A 10,429-nucleotide genomic window follows, 5' to 3' on the forward strand; every position below is an offset into this window, starting at 1 on the left:
ACTTGAAAATACTCCCATGCATTTTGTCACTTCACTTGTATATATTGTATATACAATAAGCTTCAGATCTACCGTAACCATTCATGTAAGTGTATTTTAATACTTTTTGAGGACCCAACAATAGATAATGCTATGGGGTAAGACTGTATAGGTAAAATTTTACTGTTTATGGGTTTTTGCAACATACAATAATAGATAGATGAGCAAAGATAAATGAGCAACAAAATGAAACAGCGCAAAGAGCTAAAAACTTTCAACAAATTCTTAAATGAAAGAAAGACTAAAGAGGTTTCACCTGATTTTGAACTGTAGGCAGTATTATCAGCATAAGCTGAAAGATGCTCTCATATTCACCTATGACAATGATGGATTCAAGAATATTACCAAACAACAGTCCTCCTTTTTGAGGAAGTGCAACCCCCTTCAGAATAGGGCACAGCACTCAGCCAGACAGAAAGGCAATCCACAAACAGCACTTCTACCTTGCCTGGATTGACTCTCATTGGGTCCATTCTCCTATGCAGCCACTGATTCAAAACAACAAACGCTTAACTGCTATCAGATAAAAGAATATCATACAGCGGTTTCACCCACATACTGTAGCCAACAACTTTGGGTGACTTGTCACAGTTTATTGTAAGATCTAGGAAGCAAAATGGAGCCCGAAGAACCCCGTAGAATAACCACTATAGGGCAGAGTAATAAGCTTCCAGCACTACTTTCAATGGAGGAAAAGACTATCAATAGCTATTACTCATGCTGGCTATATATTACTAACAGTAATAGAATGGTAATATGCTTCTATAGAGCAATTGCTAAAGAACACAAGTGTGAGGGTAATTTTACATTCACGTCGTTTCTGCATTTCTAACATATATACAATGATCATGTATATATGTAGTGGTATGTAGTATCTATGTATGTGGTATGTAGTAACCATACTGCAGTAATACTGTAAAACACAGGATACATAATTCAAAGTGCTATAGTAAAATATATATCCCAAGGTTGTGAAGGTCTGAGAGAGCACATTCCACATTCATCTGCTCCCTGTCTATCATTTGTGGAACAATTTTCCATCTACTACCTGCTTATTTCACTGCAACAGAGGTTGTCAAGACCAGAGAATGGCCTGAAGGTGTCTCTTACATAAGGTCAGGTGGTTAAGCTCGCCGGAAGAGATCTGTCTTAAGTGCCCTCTTAAACATCTCCAAGGAGGTACGGTAATAAGATGGATCTCTTCTGGAAGATCGTTCCACAATTTCGGAGCAGCTGCTGTGAAGACTCTCTGGGAAGTCGATATAAGCCTAGTTGATTGATGTTCTAACACATTCTTCCCAGTTATTCTGAGAGCGTGGGGCAGATTGTGTTGGGAGGTGTTCCCACAAGTAACTATGGCCCAAGCCATGTAGGGCTTTAAAGGTAATAACCAACACCTTGTATTACACCCAGAAGCTAATCAGCAGGTAGTGAAGAGTGAAGAGAAGGTATTATATGGTCAAACCTGGACAAACCAGCGACCAATCTGGCTGCTGCATTTTGAACCAGTTGAAACTTCCGAACTTGGTACAAGGGTAGCCCCATGTAGAGCACGTTACAGAAATCAAGATGAGAGATTACCAATGTGTGTACCACTGCTTCCAGTCCAGGTAGGGGTGCAGTTGGCATATCAACCAAAGTTGGTACCAAGCACTCCTGGCCGTCGCATCCACTTGAGATGACAATTGTAGCGACAAGTCCAGGAGTACATCCAAACTGCAAACTTCATCCTTTAGGGGAAGTGTGACCCCATCCAAGACTGGTTAACAAATCTCCATCCCCAGATTTAAGGAACTTATCCCAAGTACCTCTATTTTCTCTGGATTCAGCTTGAGTTTGCTTTCCCTCATCCAGCCCATTACCGCCTCAAGACAGGCATTTAGAGAGATGTCATCCTTAGTCACTGCAGCAGTCGGAGACATAGAGAAATAAATTTGGGTGTCATCAGCGTACCCCATGTCTACAAATGATCTCGCCCAACGGCTTCATGTAAATGTATGATGGGGGAGTCTTCTCAGTAGCTGCTCCCAAGCTGTGAAGACTAGGTCAACTCCTTTCCTGCTCTCCTTTATTTGAAATGCTTTATTTGAAAAAAGCATTTGGTGACTGAGTGGCTGTGTGGAAAAGGTTTTAATGGTGTGTGTTGCATTTTATTGTTCCTGTCATGGCTCTAAATTATATTGATTTAAAGAACTGATGTTTTTATATGGCAGCTTAACTGTTTTTAACTTTTCTACTACTGTACCTCATTTAAATTTGTTGTGAACTGCATTGTGTTCCATTTAGTATTCACAGCTATTGGGAAGTCTAAGGTCCAAAACCACTGCAGTAATAATCCAGTTTGACCGCTTTAACTGCCCTGGTTCAATGCTAGTTTTGGGAACTGTAGTTTTGTGAGACATTTAGCCTTCCCTGTCAAAAAGCTCTGGTGCAAAAATAAACTACACTTCCCATGATCCCCTAGCACTGAGCCAGGACAGTTAAAGCTGTCTCAAGCTAGATTATTTTTGTGGTGTGCTTTAGACCTAAGAGAAGCAAAACAAACAAACAAACAAACCCTATTCTCTTGTCCTATTGCCAGCACAGGTCATCCCACTGAGAGTTCACCCACTAGTATAATTTCTGTTTCAAAAACAGGTCTTAAGCCAATTTAAAAATAACCTAGAAAATCAATTGAATTCAAGAACTGCCTAGAGGTGATTAGCAACCACCTTCTTGGGCATGTCACCCAATAATAATTTAAGGTAATGTTTTCATATAGGATTCACAAACAACAGACCTATAGAGGAAATATTAAACAGTTGTCAAGCAAGCATGGTATTTTCTAAAACAAATGCTTCCAGTAGATAACGTACATAATCTTTAACAGTATTAAAAATTATTCTGTGTACAAGTACACAATGTAGCAATACTGGAAGCCAACCTGTTTCTAAGATCACAGAGAACGAGTTTCCATGGAACCAGAGCACCTGAGACTTTCAGTTCTTCCTACTGTTCCCCCCCCCCCCCCCAATTTCACTGGTCTTCTATACTGCACAATTCAACATATAAAACTTAAGAGCCACTAAACTCAAATAAAAGGCAGACTTCTTTGCACTCTGTTCCATAGTTATTCTGAGTTAATGAATAACCTACTATATGTTTTATTGTTGTATTTATATTTTCAAGAGCTTGAACACCATCCAAAACACTTTGGTTAGTGGGTGGTTTAAGAAGTTTGATAGAAGTTTGTGTCCGTGTGCATGTGGGTAGGTGCCTTCAAGTCTCTTGTCTTAACATTTATTTATGAAGCAGCATTTTCATGCCAAAAGAAAAAAATGTAATGGTAATCATGCAGTCCTCTAGAAAATGCATTGTACTTAACGTTTAAAGTACTCTTAGGTTGCATCTACACTGCAGTAATAATGCAGTTTGACACCACTTTAACTGCCATGAATCTGCACTAATTCTGGGATTTGTAGTTCAGTAAGATATTTATCCTTCCGTGTCAAAGAGTTCTGGTGCCTCCACCAAACTACACATCTCAGAATTCCATAGCATTGTGCCATGGAAGTTAAAGTACAGTAATGTCAAACTGTTGGGAGATTTTTCAGTCAACCTTTATTAGGCATTTTGCATTCTCTTTCCCTCTCCTTAGATGGATAGGGATTTCCTGCATGCAAAAGCTCCTTGCCTCCCCTTTCAAATTAAACATATGACTTAGGTCACTCCCTCTTTGGGACTATCAGGCATTCTCTCAATGATTTTCAACTGAGCTGCTGTGTTTCCATCTTCCTGCTCTGTCAACTTGCTTTGAAAAGATGGTGAGATAAATATTTCTTTTACCTGAACTGTTGACTATCTAGATTAGGATATAGCTTCTATGTAAATATAGATTAAAGCCATCAGTAAACTTTTGTTCTTAAACTACAAACTACCTGTTTCTTGTTTTTTGGAGTCCGTCTCAATTCTTAGGAAAACATAGTTGGACAAGAGAACATTTTTCCTACTCTGCTAGTTTTAAAGCTAAATTCTAACAAGCTTGGCTTTGATATTTTGGTATTTAAAAGTTTTTGTTTCCTAGCAAAGGCTGAACCTTTAGGAAACTTAAATTACCCCACACAAACTGCTTTACTTTTACAGTGTAGCAGCAGCCTAAGACTCTTTGTAGCCTTCCAAAATAGTATACAAGTTAAACAGATACAAGTTCAGTGCTATTCAATAAGCTACAGATACTATTGCCATTAAACCCCTGTATATCTAAGCAGCCCAGTTTAACATTTAAAATCCTCGTGTACATTCTTCCTTCCAATTCCAAAACTTATTTCTGTTAAAAGGAAGGTTATTTCATTTGCAATTTTCAATACAATTAAACAGCGTTTATTGTATACTATTGTGGTTTTGCTTTTCTTCCTTCATTTCAAATGGTGTGAGGTTCAGCACAGTAGCATCTTATCCGAATACATGGCCTTCACATTTCATCCCATATACCTGAACACTGCCCTTGGAGAGGAGCCCCAAAACGAGGCAGGCAGATTAGTTACGCACCCACCTTCCCACATAGCTAAACTTGCTGGGTGCTCTCAGAATCCCAATGAAAAGAAACCTCCATTGTGTGCCAGTTTATTTAGCGCACAATTGTTGCCTTCTTCCCTCCCCACCCACGGCTGCTGGAAGCTGTGAGGCTTGATGTAGTAGTAGCTATCGGCATCCCCTTTGGAGGGAGAGGCCAATGTTCCCGCTGTGGGCGACAGATGCCCTCTTACTGTGCTGTAACTGGGCAGACAAGGGAGAGAAGAGGATGCCAGCAATGCTGTATTGGGGGGGGGGGGGGGGATGCTGTGTCGCAAGCCACAGCAGCATTGTTCACACCATGACGGGAAGCAAAGAACTAGACAGGACCAGTCCAGACTGGAACAGACCCTCCTCCTCTTCCAGCACCATTATTCACTCCCGAACTCTGTTAAGATGCCACCGCCCACAGCGCAAGGCTAGTGAAGAGCGCTTGCAGCTGGTAACTCATTCATGTGCAGAGGGGGACACATCATCCTTGCCAAACAGGACTGTGACGCTGGATCAGAAGCTAACTAAACTGGAGCCTGAAATGACAGGGTTCCTCTGGAAGGAGTCCTGGCAAGCAACACTGACAAGAAATGTGCTTCATTGATTAGTCTGCTTCAGGGGACAAAGCGCTGAAGTCCTTTTTTAAACAGACTCCACACCTTCAATAGCACTTCTGTGGAATGTGAACTATGCAGCTTGGCACACTCTGCAAATGTAATAGTAAAGGATGTAAAGGAGGAGGTCCACTCTCAGCTCTCTAAGTGAACATTTCATAGACATTTAAACCTCCGATTGCCCCCTGCTTTCCTGACAAATCTATCAAAAGCAATAACCGCATATTTATTTGGTAACGATTGACCACTGCCTTGTACTCAGAAGGGCTCAACTATGACTAAAATTGCCATACCACCACTAGTTCAAAGAATGCTACCACAAAATTTTATAGCAGGCATCCTACATTGAGTTTTAGACTAAGCATACCAAACTGTGTATGAGTGCATAAATACCAAGTGGCAGGAATGCCACATTAAATGTGGTGGTCAAGGTCCTGTTTTTATGCATGCAACACTGAACAACTCAATTTAATCCTTTCCCATTGTTTTCCCAACTAACAGAAGGTAGGTATATGTCAGTTGTTTGTAATCCCAGGGGCTCAGACTGGCATTCCCATGGCTCACATTTTATTTCTAGCACATAAAATATGCTATAGAAAAAGCAACTTGTCCAGTGATGAGTAGATGCCTCTATGATAAGAAATCCAACTGACTTCCAGTATCTCAAGACAGACGCACTCAAACTGATATAAAACAGCTTATTTTCTAGGCACCACAGTCATAGCAGATAGGCACACACTACCTAGGTTCCCCCACCCCAAAACATAAAGAAATAATAATAATTATTATTATTTATTTGTAGCCCACCTTTTCACGAGGAATCAAGGTGGGTTACAACATCAGAAAAACAATAAAACAGTACACATCAATGTCAATTACAGTTTATAACTAATCCCCTTCCCATCCTAATCATAAAAACAAAACAATATGAAATATATTACAATGTAGGCTTTAAAATTATAACGGAAGATATCAAGTAGTGTGGCTTGGACTAGTGCTGAGAACAGAGAGAAGGTGATTTATTGTCATGATGTGAAACTGTTGATGCTTCATATGCTTTAGGCTCCAATGCTACAGTCTTATTTGGAAATAAGTAATGTTAAACTCACTGGAGCTTACCCCTGAATAGACATCATAAAACTGCATTGTTAACCAATCTGTCACTCGCTCCAAGTGGATTTTCTGAACTTTCTCCATGCATACTTAGGAACAAATGCCCATAGATGACTGACGGCATAAAACAAAGGGCTTACATCTGCTCTGGATTAATTAAAGCACAATACAAACTGAGCTCTTGTTTAGCTTAGAGGAGAGGCTATTAGGAGATGGGACTGCTGTCTTTCTGTATTTGGAAGGCTATGGCAAAAAATAGAACCCAGAACAATATTTTCAAATCATGAGGGCAAGGATTTAGACTGGACATCAGAGAGAACTTCTCTTTGGTGCAAGATCTGTGGGTTGACAAGAGAACAAACTCTACATCTTTGAACAGATACTTTATGGCCACCTGTCAAGAATATAGTAGAACATTTCCTCCAGTGGCAGGGAGTTTGACTAAATGGCCACTGAGGCCCTGACTATCTCCCAAATGATCATCAAAAGATGGGTCTCTCCTAGAGTGCAACTATTAAGCAACTAGGGACAGGGAGGCCTGTTTTACTGACTCCATTCCTTGACATGACACACTATTCAGTCTTAGGAACAGACAGTAGCTGCATGAACTCCTTTCTAATCAGGAACAAAAACTGCCTGACCTTTGATCAAAAGGAGAGAGGCAGCAGGGCTGGTGTCACATCATGCACCCAACTACCATAACATCGCCAACCATTCAGAAAATCAAGAAAACTTTACACACAATCAATCGATGCAAGATCCTCATAGCTAAACCATGCGAGATATTCAAAGACATAGCCATGTTTAGTCTGGAAAATCAGTGTGCAAAGGGATCTTGCAGCACCTTTGAGACTAACAAAATGCATCTGATGAAGTAGGCTCTAGTTTAGGAAAGCTCATGCTACCAACTTCTGTCTTTCAGCTAGTGCTGCAAGATCCCTTTGCATGTCAGATAGGCATCTCCCAGGTGTGAAAATACCTGGGCTTTTCCTCTACACTCCCATATACACAGAGACAGCTGTTGCAAAATCATATCCATCTGCTCCTTGCAGATAGCGTCCAGAAATATGAAGAGAGAAAAACACCCAGGTGCACGGTGGCCTTTCTGTGCTCACAAGACCCAGGAAGAGGGAAAGCTCTGTGTTAGTGCTGTACAACAACACAATCCACGCTAGGCAGTCACACAACTCAACACACACAGAGAGCGTCTGAAAAAGAAGGGAAGCTGAGGAGTCTGCCATGTCACCAGCCCTCCTCCCTTTACAGCCACCAAACCAGGCTTTGACTGTCCATAGTCAGGTTTCAAGGAGGATTTCCTTATTGGGGAAGACCTGCCTGACAGAAACAGGGGCTGACTGGGGATGATCAGGAGGAGGAAGGCTAGCCGCTGCCAAGGGAGTTCAAAATGGGGGGAGGAGGCAGGATGGTCAGTGCCTTCCTTTCTCAGGAGAACAGGTCCTACATCTCCACCTTTTCTGTCCAGGAGCAACTCCAAAACACCTCCATTTTGAGCATGACTAAGCAGCCTGAATTCAGCTTTCTGTGTTTAAGCTTTTCTTTTGCAATGTCCTCCATTTCGCAGCCCCTCGTCCTCCTTTATTATTCTTCCATTATTGATTTATACATAGGCAGCCTTCCCCCCAAAACTGGGACTCCAGCAGCTGAACAGCCGAGTGCAGTCAAACTCCTTTGCAGTCAGGAGATCTGGGGCCCTTGGCCTGTCCTCCATTTCCGTCCAGGAGGGGCTTCCAAGCGTCCTCCATTTCGGGCACGGCTAAGAAAGGCAGGCCTCGGCGGCGTCGGTTGCCGACATCCCCTTCTCCTGACCGAGGCAGCAGCCGCAGGAACAGCCTCCCGCTGCCCTCCGTCCCCAGGGAGCCGCCATGTTAGGACAGGCCCCGAGCCCCCTCCGTGGCCTGGGGCACCCTCCTCCGCCTCCTCCTCCGGCGGAAGGGGAAAGGAAGGGGCGCCAGGCCCGGAGGAGGAGGAAGCAGGCCCCTTCCTCGCCCTCGGAGGCGGCCGCCATGTTGGGCCACAAGCGAGACACACAGGCGCCACATTGCCTTGTGTTTTGGGGGGAAGCCTGAGAATAAGGGGATGGGAGACTCAACGACAAGGCCTTATCCGCATTGGGGGAATGATCCGATATGAAACCGCTTTCGCCGGCTCCATGCTCTGGAATTCTGGGAAGGGTAGTTGGCTGGGGTCCTTCCCAGAAGCCCAGCGCCTGGAGCCGGTGGAAGCGGCGTCTAAGACTGACCGAGTCCCGCCATCGGGCCTCCTGCTCCCTCCCGCCTTCCCTCCTTCGTCATGCGGCCTCTGATGGATCCTCTTGGCCGCAGAGCCAAGTGCAACCATGTCCCAGACCCACCGAACAGGGAGGCCTTCAAACACCCAGAGGAGGCGGGGATGCCACAGCAAGTAGGGGGCCATCCAAGCCCCCCAGAGCCACAGACACACAAAGGGAAAGACATCCAGGGCTGTTGGCCGTAGAGCATAACACCCCAAAGCCACAACACAGTGGCACCTCTATTGGGCTACACAAAGGACTATATATCCCAGAGTTGTAGAGTTGGCCATACAGCAAAGTACAAGAACACCCCAAATCCCCCAAACAGCCATCCCTTTATTGGGCCAGCCATACAAGGGGGACATATCCAGGGGGTAACCACGCTGGCCAAAGCACAACAACACCCAACATCCACACAACAGTCATATTGTATTGCGCCAACTCACTGCCACTACACACAGCAAACCTACCCCGGGATAGCAGCCATGTTGGCCATACAGCAAAGTAGAACAACCTCCAAAACCCACCCAACAGTGGCAGCTTTCCTGGGCCAAGCGCACTCACTCACAGGGGAGACCTATCCGGCCATAGCTGCTCTGGCCACACTGACCGAAGAGCACACCTTCACCTTGATATCAGCGCCTTAGCTGTTCTTTTTGTCATGCCCTCAGTTTTTCTTGAATGCCTCACATCGTGTGCGATGACTTCTGCAATAAACATTGTGTGGCGCCACACAGGAAAGTACAAGAGCCTTCAAAATCCCCCCAACAGGAACCAACACCCCCCCCCCCACACACACACACACAGACAGACAGGGGAGAGATACCCAGGGGCAGCACTTACCTGTAGGGAAACCATTCTTGCCCAAACCTTCCCCTATGGCCATGTATACCCCAATGCTTCCCTGTAGAGATATTCCCCAATGTACCCCATGTAGATAGTATCTCCCTATGGGCAAATAATAATAATAATATTCCTCACTCTTTCTCTAAGGACAAGCCTTCCCCGATGCTTCTTTATGAGCAAGCGTTTCCCCATGTATTCCTATGAGCAAATATCTCCTATGCTTCCCAATGGGCAAACATTCCCCATCTATCCTTACAGGCAGGTATTCCTCCATGTATGAGCAAGCATTCTCCAATGATTCTCTATGGCCCCCAGAACAAACTCCAGCTCCCAGAATTCCACAGCCTTGAACCAGAAAAGAGTGAAAGCGGTGCCAAACCGGGTTCTCTCTCCTTCGTGGGGGCTGCCTGCCTGCCTGCCTGGGTCCCCCGCCGCCGCCGCCTCCCCTTGGCCTTTTCGGAAGGGCCCTTCTCCTTCTCCCCCTCCCTGCCTGCCTCCCTCCCTGGATTCCCGAACGCAGCCCCTAGTAGAAGCAGAGCCAGGGACTCACGTGGGACAACGGCCCGAAAGATTTGGTAAATCGTCTTCTCTTTTTAGGCGGAATTTTTAAAGAGTGATGTGGGAACCTACAGCAGAAATACAGGCGGCGGCAGAGGCGCCTTCCTGGGCCATAGGCTGCGGGAGCGGCCGGCGAAAGGGCGCCAAGTCGCGCCGAGGAGGGAGAGCACAAGCCGGGGAAAGAAGCGAGGAAAAGGAAGCGAGGAAAAGGGCGGCGGCGGCGGAGGAGGAGGAGGAGGCGGCGGTGGGTGGCCAGAGAGGCGAGAGACGCCGCAAAGGAAACAGCGAGAGAGGGGCGAGAGAGAAAAATGGCCAAGAGAGAGGAAGAGGGGCTGCAGGCCGGGCTTTTATAGCAGGGGGCGGGAGGGAGGCGGGGCCACGCGCTATACGTCACCGGCGCGCCCCGCCCACCGGCCCACCGCCTCTA

At 45.2% G+C, this 10,429-nt stretch overlaps 1 protein-coding gene across 4 annotated transcripts in view; it reads right to left on the bottom strand.

Moving 5' to 3' along the window:
- AZIN1 (antizyme inhibitor 1) overlaps positions 1-10,308 on the bottom strand; it is a 34,077-nt gene extending 23,769 nt beyond the window's left edge. For 2 of the 4 annotated variants that reach the window (XM_089517754.1, XM_089517751.1), the window contains exon 1: positions 9,995-10,308. The gene's annotated coding sequence lies outside the window, so the exon portion shown is untranslated. Of the gene's footprint in view, positions 1-1,847; positions 1,936-9,994 lie in introns of those variants that run through there. The other 2 variants (XM_089517752.1, XM_089517753.1) reach the window with 2 other exon arrangements.
- Positions 10,309-10,429: the final 121 nt, after the last annotated feature.

This window comes from Sceloporus occidentalis, unplaced genomic scaffold (genome assembly GCF_023333645.1).
Source record: "Sceloporus occidentalis isolate IW3139 unplaced genomic scaffold, rSceOcc1.0.p SCAF_3, whole genome shotgun sequence".
Lineage (NCBI taxonomy): Eukaryota > Metazoa > Chordata > Lepidosauria > Squamata > Phrynosomatidae > Sceloporus > Sceloporus occidentalis.